This window comes from Ursus arctos, unplaced genomic scaffold, assembly GCF_023065955.2.
Source record: "Ursus arctos isolate Adak ecotype North America unplaced genomic scaffold, UrsArc2.0 scaffold_3, whole genome shotgun sequence".
Taxonomy (NCBI): Eukaryota; Metazoa; Chordata; class Mammalia; order Carnivora; family Ursidae; genus Ursus; species Ursus arctos.
The window spans coordinates 34,701,689-34,715,555 of record NW_026622985.1 but is presented as its reverse complement, the minus strand read 5'-3'; the positions used below and the strand labels follow the sequence as shown (position 1 = coordinate 34,715,555).

Genomic DNA, 13,867 nt, shown 5'->3' with positions numbered 1-13,867 from the left:
TGTGTAGAGGGAGAAGCAGAAAAACTATGACATAAAAATGTAAAGGGTGATCTTGATGAATAAAAGAGTCTAGTTTTTGCTCCAGGCACTTATTAGCCCCAGGTATAGCCCTTGAGATCTGTATGATATCCATGTAGCCAAATAATAAATTTCCATATTGATTTTAATCAGTTAAAAAAAAACAGGGTTGGGGGAATTTGATGAAGGTGATGAAAAGGTACAAACTTAGAGTTATAAGATAAATAAGTACTGAGGACGTAATGTACAATATGACTATAGTCAACAATGTTCTATGGTATATTTGAAAAGAGAGAGCAAATCCTAAAAGTTATCACCACAAAGAAAAACAAATTAACTATATGAGGTGACAGATGTTAACTAAAGTTACTGTGGTAATCATTTCAAAATATATATATATATGTCAAGTCACTATGCTGTATACCTTAAACTTATGCAATATTGAATGCCAGTTATGTATCAGTAAGATTGGGGGTGGGGGAAGCAAATGTTATTGATTTAAATAAAATTGTTCCTACAAGAAATGAACTTATGTGGTTTCTACAGGCCAGAATATCTTCTTAACGTTTGGTAGTTTTATTAGTTATCTATTTCTGCATGGTACATATTACCCCTAAAATTTAGCAGCTTAAAAAAAACAACCATTATTATGGACTCTGAGAAACAAACTGCGGGCTTCAGAGGGGAGGGGGGTGGGGGAATGGGATAGGCCGGTGATGGGTAGTAAGGAGGGCACGTATTGCATTGTGCACTGGGTGTTATACGCAACTAATGAATCATCGAACTTTACATCAAAAACCAGGGATGTACTGTATGGTGACTATCATAATATAATGAAAAAAATATTAAAAAAAAAAACAAACAACCATTATTATGTCAGGAATCCTGGCACAGCTTGGCTGGGTGCCTCTGGCTCAGGGTTCTCAGAACGCTGCAATCAAGCTGCTGGCCAGGGAGACAGTCATCATAAGGCTAATTTCCAAGCTCACTCAAGTAGCAGTTAGAAAGCTTCAGTCCTCTGGGAAAGCTCACAGCATAGCAGGTGACTTTCCTCAGAACAATCAAGCAAGAGAGCACAAGAGGACAGCTCAGATGCCATATTTCAAGCTGCCCTAATGGAAAAACCCATACGGCAAGGAACTAATGTTTCTGGCCAGTAGTCTGTGAAGCCATATAAGGACTCTTAGAAGCTTACTCCCCTAGTAGAACCTTGTGAAGAGCCCCAGCCTTATGGGAGACCTGGCGCTAAGAAATGCTCCAGAGAAACTAGTTAATACAAACATAACCAAAGAAAGTTTGTGCTTCCATATCAAACATCAAACATCAAGCAAAAAAAAAAAAAAAAAAAATACTTTAAGGCATAAAGTATAACCAGAGATAAAGAGAGGCCTGTCATAATAAAATAAAGGTTTAATTCACAAGGAATAAAGTAACTCCAACTTTTCAAGAACCTAACTTACATATCCTTATTAATTATAAAACAAAATTTACCAAAAGTAAAAAGAAAGATGGACAAATGCATACTATTATGGTCTAAATTTGCACACTTTTGTCAGTAATGGATTGAGCAAACAAAAAATTAACAAAAGCAAAAATTTTCAACATTGTCATCAGCAAAACTCACCTAACCCAAATGTAAAGAATACCTCACAGAACACTCATTCTTTCCCAGTATAAAAGAGCATTTAAAAAATTCAACATATGCTGTGTCATAAGATTCGTCTGAACAGATTTCAAGTACTAAAATAATAAAAATATATGTTTTTTTCAACCTTAGCTCAATTACAGTATCAGTAAGAAAAACAAAAGTATGTACTCACCATCATGTATTTCACATTCTAGAATACTTATATTTACTTACTTATTATATCTATATCTTGCTTATGGTACACTTACCTCTCTTAGAGAACAGAGATTTTTAACTTTTTGGTGTTTGTTTGCTTGCTTCCCTTTTGTTTTCACTGCTGCATCCATCTCCCAGCACCTACAAGAGTGTCTGGAACATATAACAGATACTTGTTTTTGTTGTTGATGTTAATTCTTAGGGTCAAAAAGAGAAGTTACATGTCACCTAGAGCATTATCACCAGCCCCAAATTTTGTTTTTTTGAGTTACAACTGAACTAGTAACTGAGTGACTAAAGCAGGCTAGAGATGTATTGACACAGTGGCTGTGGCAGTGAGGAAGAATGTTCTAGGAATGATTGTTGAAGGAGGAGAGGTTGAAGAAATGGCTGCAGAATACTGATGCAAGCTAATGCAAACTTACTGAGGCACTTGAGGGTAACCCTGAGAACAACACTGCTCAACTGAGGGGGGGACCATTGCTGGACTATTGATTAAACAGGTAAAGGAGTATTAGTAAAAATGTAGATTTTAATCAATTACACAATTACACATGATGTTCTCTTTGCCCATATAATTTCTTTATGGTCTCCTTAGCTATGTCTAATATACTATTAAATTTCCATCAAGTTCTTAATCTTATATGTGAAATTTTTCAATTTTTCAGTTTTAGGATGGCCATTCGGTTCTTTTCTAGTTTCCAATTTTATACATAAATTCTCAATTTTGTGTTTTATTTCTTTAATATATTAAACATAGTTACTTTAGATGGTGTCTAATAACTCTTATCTGGATCGCTTCTGATTTTGTTTCTCTTGTCTTTATTTATCTTATTTTTAAAAAATTACATTCTTATGTGGTTGGTTAGTTTTTATTGGGTGCCAGAAAATGAAAATGAAAAAAAATCTGAAGATAATTTGAAACTTGATGTTACATTCCTCCCGGATACGTTAGTTTTTGGCAGATATTTACCAACATTAGCTATCCTGGGATTCCCTAATTCAATTACACATGAGATGATTTGTAGCTAGGTTTTAGACCTGAAGAGAAAGGTTTTATTTGCTTTCACTCTTATTTCCAGGCTAGAGGATTCAAGGTCCCCATCCAAAACTGGAGGTTTAGTATTCCTCCTTAGTGATCCCTGGTATCCATATATTTTTCCTACCTTAGTAAGTCCTATTGAAAGTACTGATCAGCTTCTCTGACTCCTTTGTATTTCTACTTCAATCAACTGATGCTCCTTTGGAAAGAGTGTCTCCCAATGCTAAGTTTACCTCTCTGGATTTCCTTCTTTGCCCTGATATTTGCTCCGTTAATTATTCGTTTTTAGATCTTCAAATAGGATGCTTTTTAATAATTTGACCAGTCCTCAGGAAGGATTGGTTACAAATGACAAAATCTGCCATTGCCACAAGTAGAACCACATTTATTTGATCTTCTAGCACATATAATTTCAGGGTTCTGGCACAAACTCATAGAAATAATTGTGAATAAAATCACAATTATTACTTGATAGTAGACTCTTATCTATACTGATAGGTTGTTACTCAAAAAGACTTCATTTTAATTACGCAAATAAAGCGTAAGATATCTTCACACATGGAAGAACTTTTCAAACCTCTCACAACTGACTGAATTACTTTAGGGTATCTAGTGGAGATTTGAAGAATAACAAGAAGTCTAGTCTTGACCAGGTGTCTTGGATATATTCTTCTTTTCCCTCAGTTCTAACATTCCTCCTTATTTACATCTCAGAGGTGTTGAGAGATACATTTGCATCTTGTTCTCTCTCTTCCACTTGCCAACACACACCTCAATTTCTCCTATTACCTGTGCCTGACTCTTCACACGAAAGTCATATTTGGGATTACTGTTAGACTACCTAACCAGCACTCTTTGGCAACTAAGTATACAGCGTACAACCCTTGCTGATGTTGACAGTAAGGTTTAGAAACTTGTCTGGCATCAGTGTAAATGTGTGCCTGCCTATCAAAGTATATGATAGTGATTAAAAGTTTTGATGTCAATACTGATTATGCATACAGGAAAAGTGGCAAAATGAACTAAAGAAATTTTTTCTAAAAATTGGTTTGTCTGCATAAAATTAATGCTAATTACTGTCATTTCTGTGAACTACTTACCATTTATTTTTAATTATGTAGCAAAATAATGATTATGTGTGATTAAATATGTTTCAGATTTACCTTTTTTTTATAAAAGCAGAAAACTTTGCATAGAGCCCTAAAAATTTCCTGGATTCTGATAGGTGGTGACTAAGAATGGATCCAAATTAAAAGTGATAATCCAAATGTCACTTTCTTGCTTTTCTCATATGCATGACATATCCTATAAGCCCTAGAGTGGAAACTTGTACCAGAAAAGAGTTTAGGAAGTCTGGGTTTGGCTACTTTCACATTCATAAAATGACTTTGGCCTCTTGCAAAGCCTCCCTCCCAGTTCCCCTGTATTTATATGATTGGCTGAGAACGTCTCATGTGTGCTTATGAAGATGCATCATCAGTGCTTTGCTGGGCTCCATAGTTCTACTAAGGTTTGTTTTACTCTTCCAGGCACTCGTCTCTGTTCTTGATCATTGCTGCACGAGGGGTATTTCTGGGCTATGACAGTACTCTGACATATTATCCTTCTCAGGTATCATGACTTCTCACATTGCCACCCCTTGCCACCATTGGTACCATGCTCTCTGCTGTAGTTTTATCAAACTCATCAAGGTAGGAGAATTCTGCTTGTGCCCTAAATGTTTTACAGAACTGGGTCGGGGGGAGAATCTGTTCATGTCATATTTATAGCTTCCTTATTCTTCATAAGACTCATACATGGAGGTACTAGGAAGCTGGGCCGAAAGACAAGTCTGAGTGATAGACACTATGCAACATTCATAATCATCTTCTCCCTCAGTGGTAACTTCTTTCCTGCAGGACAACCTTTCCAAAGCAAATAAACATCACTGACTATTGGGGTGTTGTACCATTTCTTCAGATAGGCTTAGAAATGCCTGAGCCCAGTGGTGGACATGCAAAATCCTAAATTCAATCTGAGATTATTACTATACTTCAATAATCCAACTTTATTATACGTGGCAGCATGAAGTTGTTAGTACTGACAACCTAAAACATTTAGGAAAGCATTGCTTCTAAGTTTATATAAAATACTCTAAGGAATAGTTGTCAGAGGCAAAGTATGTGTTTGTCATATTGTGCTATAATATGGGAAGTATACAAAAAAAAAGTGCACTTCAGTTGCGTTTTGAAAATTCATATACTAATAACAATTTGTGATAGCATATATACGATATCAGAGACCACATCTGTTTTTTGTTGTTGTTGTTGTTTTGTTGTTTTAAGCATCTATCACCATAAGCCCAACATATGGTAGGTTCTCAGTAGACAATGGTTGGAAAGATGAAATTAGAAAAAAGTTAGCTTCTCATTTTAGATGAAATTTCCAGCTGTAGGCATATTTTCAGATGAGAATTTTTAAACCCTTAAATTAGAAAGCTTGGAGAATGTCTTTTAGAGTCAGACCTGTCACCAATAGAGGATTAAGGGTCTATTTTATGCTGTATCTGGTTCAGTGTTGGAGGCAAGTCTTTGTTTTATCAGTTGACACAATAACAATTATTAGATTTTAGAAGAACTTTTTCTGTTCAAAGTTCTAGAATAAGCATGTTTAAGTAACATACATTTATATCTGAGTGAAATCCACCTTGCCCTTCAAAACTAACTTTAAAAATGTTCTTTTTAAGGGTTGATCTACTAAATAAATTGCACTTTTAAAAAGCTGGGGTTTTTTATTTTTTATCCTATTTTTATTTTTTATTTATTATCCTATATTTACTCAAGAAAATATAGGAAGCCAGTGATATAAGAATTGAATTGTTTTCCAGCTTTATGAGGTATAACTGACCAAATAATTGTATATATTTAAGGTGTATAGTATGTTTTGATATACTTGTACGTTGTGAAATGATCACTACAATCAAGCTAATTAACATATGCATCTCCTCACATGGTTACCTTTGTGTGTGTGTGTAGTGAGAACACAAGATTTACTCTCAGCAAATTTCAAGTATATAATGAAGTATTATTAACTATCATCACCATTAGATCTTGAGAACTCACTCGTCCTTCACAACTAAAATTTTATGCTTTGACCAACATCTTCCCATTTTCCCACCCTCCAGTCTCTGGCAACCATCACTGTCCTCTCTTTTTGAGTTCTACTTTTTTATGTTCCACATATAAGTGAGATCATACAGTACTTTCCTTTATGAGTCTGACTTATTTCATTTAGCATACTGTCCCCTGGGTTCATCCACTTTGTCACAAATGGCAAAGAATTCTTTTTTTAAGACTAAATAATATTCCATTATGGGTTTTTTTTTTTTTCACATTTTCCCCCCATTTATCTCTTGATGGACACTTAGGATTACAACAACAGAATTTTGTAGGTCCTTACCAATACATTTTGTATGCATTGATAAGTTGATAAGGGGGGAGAACTCCAAAATACATGTAAATCTGTCTGTTCAGGTCAGTGTTAGTCAGCTCCACTGAAGGGATTGATCTAACTGTGATCTGGAAAATTTCCAAGATCATAATTAGAGCTTACTTTTTAATTTTTTGATTTCTTCCCTCACAGGAAATTATAGAATAATGCCAGGAATTGGCTATTAATTGGAAATTAATTGGCAACAAAGCAATTCATTTGCTCTAAACATTGTAATTACCAAGGACATACCATAGCTCCATGAATTAGATTACTAAACTTTCTCTTGGACTAGATTACTTTAACATTTTCCTAATAGAGAGATTTGCAGTCCCTGATAATATGCCAATTCTGTTAGTGAGATATTCATAGTTTCTTGATATTTCTTCTCCAAAGTAATGTAAACTGATCTCATGTCTATATAGAAATGTTAGGTAGATATCTCTGCTTTTCTCTATTTGGGAAAATATTATAACTTCCCATTAAAAGGGCATAATTTGATTCCATTTCTAATAATACATATGTTGAATCTTTGATAGAAATATCTCAAAATATATATACCTGAAAAATCAAGAAATGTAATGATTTTTTCCCTAAAAACCAAGTATCCATTCAGAAACATTTTTCTTCTGTCCCTAAAATATCAGGAGGGTGGGTTTCTCTAATCAACTGATACAGGTCACAAAAACTGAAAGCGTGAAGATGCTTTGGATTACTTTTAAATGAAAAAATTTGACCAGACCTGGCTACCCTAAAGTTTAAATAGGATGAACATATATTAAATAGAAAGAGCATATATCCTACTTGCTCCAGTTCTGAAGGAAGTGTAGATATCTGCAGTCACCCCTGGCTCTTCAGAAAGATACCCCAAATTTCCTGCCCCATTTTGTGCCTTTGTTCTGTTTGTACTTGTCAGGCAGAAATTCTATAGAAGAAGAACTTAGGCTGCTAAATCAGTGGTTTTCAATCCCTGGCTACACATTAGAATCACTCACCGGGGAAATGTTTATAAAACAGCAATTCTTGGATTCCATCTCAAGCTAATTAAATCAGAATTTGGTTAGAGTTAGAGCCTGGAGAATGATAGTTTTTAATAACTCCTTGAGTAATTCTCTTGTAGATCCAGGAATGGGAACCACTGCTTTAGGTGACACTAGTGGGACATTCACTCATACCAGTTCTATTCTCATTTCTTGGCATTCCCCATTCCCTTGTATTAAGTGGGTTCAAGTCACAAGCTTGGGTCTATGGACTGTAAGTGATAGTAAACGGGACACTTCTGAGTTTCCTTAGCAAAAAGCTCCTGCTTGACTGTCTCATTTTGCTATGGTAATATTGAAAACTCCACTGAGATAGAAGAGACGCAAAATGGAAGCAATCTGGATCCCTGAGTTACTGAATAAAGAACTGTCCTAGAGAACATCCAAAGCTTCACATAAGAAGAAAATTTTGTTGTGTTAAACTACTAAGATTTCATTGTGTAGTTGTGTTGTTGTTAATCCTGCAGTCTAGAATTTTATTATTCAAAATGAGTCCACAGACTCAAAGTATTTATATCACCCAGGGGTTTGTTAGAAATGCAGACTCTCAGGCCTCATCCTGGAGCTACTGAATCCCAAGGAGATTTGTGTTCACATAAAGGTTTGAGAAGTACTGATCTAGGATATTCTGACTAATCATTATCCTTTTGTGAAATACTCTGGAGGCAAAAGCATAGTCAGAGGCAAAGACCAATCAGGAGAGTCTTCTGGTATAGGCAGTTATTCATTCAATCATCCTATCTAGGAGCCAAGTGAAAAAATTAAGATTGCACACATAACAGGTATACAGTTGCAGGATACAAACAAATCAGTAAGCAAAAATGATATGTTATGATGGTCAATGTAGATGGTCATACAGGCTCACATGAGAGACAGAAGAAAAGGTTTCCTAGATGTGATCTTTAAGCTCAGATCTGAAGGATAAGTAAGAGTTATTAAAATTAAGTTTAGGGAGAACTATTAAATAAGTCTGGAACACAGTGAAAAATTGTCCAGGGGGATTAAGAAACAGCATGGATAGGTAAGCAAGGCCCTGGGTTCTGTGATCAAGTATATAGAGAAAGGCTAAGAAAGGTTAAGATAATTTTTCAGTGGCATAAATAAAGTTTGATTCAGACCACTTAAGTCATGGAAGAATTCACATTGGGTTCCTTCACTGAGGAAGATCAGTGAACTCTGCAAGAATATAAATACTGTCTGCCTAATTTTTCCTTCATTTCAAGTGTCAAATAGAAAGTGTTTATTGCTTTCTATTGATATTAAAACATCTGTCTCACTGCTTATTGCCCTTGGATCTACTAAACTGGAAAGTAAGCATCCCTTTTCTCCTGCAATCTTGAGGAGTTTTTCCCAAAGCATGTATCAAAATAGCATGTTAGTATAGCACGTATTAAAATGGAGTGGGAGTAATGTCATTAACCAAGTTGGTCATGACTAGTTTATTTTTAAGAATTAGAGGCAGTTAAGATTTGGAGTGATAATTTAAAAAGCTAGAAGTATTTCAATTGAGAAGGTGAATATTACCACAACCATGGAAACAGAACGACAAAAACTCAGACTATGATATGGTTTGCACAGGGTTCAAAAGAACCAGGAATGCAGGGAGGCTGTTAGTGATTGAACAAAGTGGCATCTCTATTTATATCAACCTCTTTTCCTTAATTTGCCTGTTTAAAGACTTCAGAAAGCAGAGTAGGCATGTTCATTGATCACAGGATCTTTTGTAGCTATGGATCTCATTTATGACAGTTACTTTTTAAGCAGTCTTTGGGGATCAAAGACCCTGGGTACATGGAAAAAGCAAATTTATGGAGTGTCAACGCTAGAAAACTTTATATGAGGTCTTCATTCAAATGTTGGCAGTGTAACTGCCTATATCTTTTTTTTTAAAGATTTTATTTATTTGACAGAGAGAAAGGCAGCGAGAAAGGGAACACAAGCAGGGGGAGTGGGAGAGAGAGAAGCAGGCTTCCCGCTGAGCAGGGAGCTCGATGTGCGGGGCTGGATCCCAGAATGCTGGGATCATGACGTGAGCCGAAGGCAGACGCTTAACGACTGAACCACCCAGGAGCCCCTGTAACTGCCTATATCTTAACAATAGATTTAGAAGTCAATATCTATTATTATGAAATCCAAGAGTTATCCTTTATTCTTCTATTGCTGGTATTTTATAAACTGAACATTTCCAGTTCTCAGAAATTAAAAATATGTTTGGCAAATATATTTGCTATTTTAGCTGCATCCTATGCAATTTGGTATGTTGCATTTTCATTACCATTCAGTTAAAAATATTTTCTAGCGTCACTTGGTATTATCCACAGATTATTAAGATATGTTGTTAATTTCAAACATTTGTAGCTTTCTTAGGTATCATATTGTTATTGAGTTCTAATTTAATTCCAATGTTTTCAGAGAACATACTCTATGATTTTAATCTTTCTAAATTTATTGAGGCTTGTTTCAAAGCCCAGCATATTGTCTACATGTACTTGAAGATATATTTTGCTATTGAATAGAAGACGACTCTATAAATATGAATAAGTCGTGGTGGTTTTTAGTATTGTCCAAATTATCTTTCTTTACTCTAATAACTTTAATTGAAATGTTTAATCCACTAATTTTTAATGTATTTATATGGTTGGATATAGAATGACCGTTTTGTTCATTTTTTCAGTTTGTCACCTCTGCTTTGTTGTTTCCTCGGTTTCTCCTATCTTGTTCACTTTTGTATTATGAAATACTTCTTAGAATTCCACTTTATTTTTTTTTAGCTACACATTTCTGTGATATTTTTAGTAGTTGCACAGATTATAGTACACATATTTAACTTTTCACAATCTACACAGAGTTAATATGTTAGCATTTAATACAAAATTTAAAACCTTTGTAAATGTATTCATTCATTTATCCTCTTCCTCCTTGTCATCATCCTTTATGATAGTTTCCACATTGTATCTACATATATTATAAACCTCACTTGAAAATGTTTTTTGTTTTATGTAGTCACATATATATATTTTTTTTAAATTAAGAGGAACACAAAGTCTTCTATATTTTACTTGATATTTACCATGTCACATGTTCTTCATTATGTCTGGAAGATCTGACTTTGCATATGATATCATTTCTTTTTAAACTGAAAATTTTACTTTATCATTTCCTTGAAGGTATACTTGCAATAAATCTTCTCAGTTGCCTTCGTCTGGAAAAGTCTACCTCACCTTCATTGTTGAAGGGTACAAAATTTGGTATGATCATTTTTTTCTCTCTCAGCACTTTAAAGATGTTGTTCCACTGTCTTCTGCCTTCAGTACTTTCTACCGAGAAATCTGCAGTCACTTAAATCCCTGTATCATGTCTTCTGTTTTCATTTTTGTCTCTTTTTCTTTGATTTGCAGTAATTTGAGAAGTTAGGCATGATTTTCTTTGTATTATTTTTTTTCTGTTTAGGGTTTGCTAAGTTTCTTAAATCTGTAAATTTATGTCACTCACCAAATTTGTGTGACAGATTTTTTGCATAGGTCCCTCAGTACTGTTAATTTTTTCCCATATTTTTGCTCTCTACTTCAGATTGGATAATATTTATTGGTCTATATTCAAATTTGAAGAGTGTGCCTTTTTAATCTCCATCTTCCAAATAAACTTATTTTATGAATTGCTTACCTCAAGCATATATGCTACATTTATAAAATATCCCTTTGTCTCTTTTATACTTTCTATTTTTCTGCTGAAATGTCCTATATTCTCACTCATTAAGAATATTTTCTTTTACCTCATTGAGCATGGCTATTAACAGCAACTTTAAAGTTCTCGACTGAAAATTCCTATACCGAGGTAATCTCAGATTTGCATTCTATTGATCGTCTTTTCCTTTTAGCATATATGTCAAGGATTATAAACTCGGATTGTATCTAAAACATTGTGAATGTTAATTGTGGAGCCCCTATTCAGTTACATTGCTCCAAGGAGTGTTGGTATTTGCTCTTGGTTTCAGCTCAGTCATGATCTCAGGGTCATAGGATTGAGCTCCATGCCAGACTCCGAGCTTAGCGTGGAGTCTGCTTAAGATTCTCCCTCTCTCTCTACCCCCTCGCAATGATCTTTCTTTTCCATAAATAAATAAATAAATAAATAAATAAATAAATAATCTTTATTTTAAAAAAAGAAATAGGATATTCGTATTGTTTTAATGTAGAGAGTATTTTAATATTTGGAGGGACTAGCTTTCCTCATCTCATTTCTGACTCTGGATTCACCTGTCCCCCTAGGTTTTGGGGAGGCTGTGTGCCTTGTAACCACAGTTCTCTAATGAGACCAAGAACTATCACCAATTTTTGGTTTGTTCAGCTTTTACTTGTTGTAAGGACAGGAGTGATGACTTCCAAGTTCTTACATGGGGGCCCAAACTAGAAGTCCCTATTAAGATTTCTATTCAGTTTAACATTTTTAATTCATGGTGTTCCTTCCTACCTCCAACTAGATTATTTAATTCATAGTGGAATGTTGTGCTACATTGTATTTTCTGCCTCAAGTATCTGTGTATGTGTGTTTCATTTGAGGAAAAGTGTTGACACTCATTTCCTGTTTTCTTCTCATGATGTCTTTGAGTGGCTTCTGGATTCTTTATTCTATTCATGAGCATGTCTGATGAATTTGAACAACAATAGCAGGTGATCCCAAGGGGATGGAGGGATATTTGCAAGGTTTATTAAATTTCCTCCTGAAATTTACCAAATTCTAACTTCACTAGCTTCATCTAGTTCCACAGTAAAATGCATTTTCTATAATAAAGGGTGTGTGGGTTTTTTTTTTTTTCCTGTTTTTAGCTAATGTTTTTGAAAATATTTTATTTCCTTAGAGCTCTCTTTCTGCCATTTCTTTCTTTTCTTCTTACCGTCATGCCTCCAGGGGATACCTCTCTTTTCTAGGTGCTCTTTCTTCATCAGAACCATGCCTTCTCAAGACTGTTGCTAACTGGACTGCACACTTTCCAACCTCTTAGTGATCACTGTCTAGTAGCCAAGTGTTTTGATCACCTGTTTTTAGCATTTCTTGAGTCAGGATGGAAATCACTTCCTCTGGGCTTGAACCTTAGTGCGCTGTCTGTATCCCATCACTCCTTTGCTCTGTCTTCCATACATTTCATACCTGACCCTTTGCTTTTATGTGATCTTGAGACAACTCTGCTAGTTTCAGATGTTTATTTCCCTACCTAAAGGTAACTTCAAGATTGTATTATCGCATATCTCCCAATTGTGCTGTAGGAATAGCTATAGATAGTTTTATTTGCTCCCTGTTTTGATTTCTATAGTTTTATTTTAAAAGATGTGTGGGAAAAAATGAATAAAAGATGTCTGGAGATGTGTGAAATTTAAGTAGCTCCCCCCTCACCTTTCTACAAATGGAAAAGAAAGTCTTTTACTAGCTCCCTTTATGTTTTTTTTTTTTAACCTTTACAATAAGTCTATGAAATAGATATTATTACCTCATTTTGCAGATGAGGAAACTCTCAAAGGTTAGCTTCCCTTCAATCACTGCCTTAGAAATCGAAAGAATCAGGGTTAAACCCATATTTAACTCTACAGTTCTTAATTACAGTACCACAGTACTGGGATAAAAGTTTTATGGTAAGAATGTAAGGTGATAGAGTCAAACTGCTCAGGCAAATCCTCACTCTACCACACTGTAGCTGTGACCATGAGCAAGTTATAGAACCTAGAGAGTTTAAGGAACCTCTGGTATTCTTCCATAAAATGGGATGGTGTACTACTTTTCTTTATAAGAATATCTTAATATGGATGAAATAATCCATGTAAAGTTCATAGTTCATATTAAGTACTTAATATATTATTATTTATATTAATTCCTAAGGAATATTAAATCACTTGAGGCTTTTGATGTTTTCAAGCATCTTCACGGTGTGATGGTTTCTAAAATCAAGCACATAAGAAAACAGTATTAAGTACTTGACTGAACACTTCTTGAGGTGAAATTCAAAACTATTTTCCATTTTCCATTTGAACCTGCAATAGCTAATCTCATGTTAGACTTGATCCTTCAAGAGCAACTTTTACTAATAGCTTCCAAATTTGAAGGTCTAATTACATGCCAATCACAGCAGGGTGTTCCTCTATATCTCTGTTTATGGGACAACTTCCCTAAAACATACTTATACAATCAGATTAGATCCCATTGCTTTTAGTAGCTCCTAATGGTAGTTGAATTACAAATTTTGCTACTCAAAATGACCATGTAGAAGATAACAAATCTATCCCAAGTTGGTCACACTAGAGGTGTAGATTTGAAGCAAATATTCCTGAATGAAGCTAAAAGAAGCATTTTAATAAAGCTGACCAGTTGAAATCTTCCATGATGATGAAATAATTGTTGCTGAGAGAAGAGGATATGATATTTCTTTGAATAGTTTATATTCTAAAGTCTTCTAAAAAGAATTTG

The 13,867-nt window shown here is 34.6% G+C and overlaps 1 protein-coding gene across 1 annotated transcript in view; it reads right to left on the bottom strand.

Annotated features, from left to right (window-relative positions):
- GNGT1 (G protein subunit gamma transducin 1) overlaps window positions 1-2,267 on the bottom strand; it is a 118,750-nt gene extending 116,483 nt beyond the window's left edge. The window contains exon 1 of the mRNA XM_026505807.4: window positions 1,915-2,267. The gene's annotated coding sequence lies outside the window, so the exon portion shown is untranslated. The remainder of the gene's footprint in view (window positions 1-1,914) is intronic.
- Between the last annotated feature and the right edge of the window lie 11,600 nt (window positions 2,268-13,867).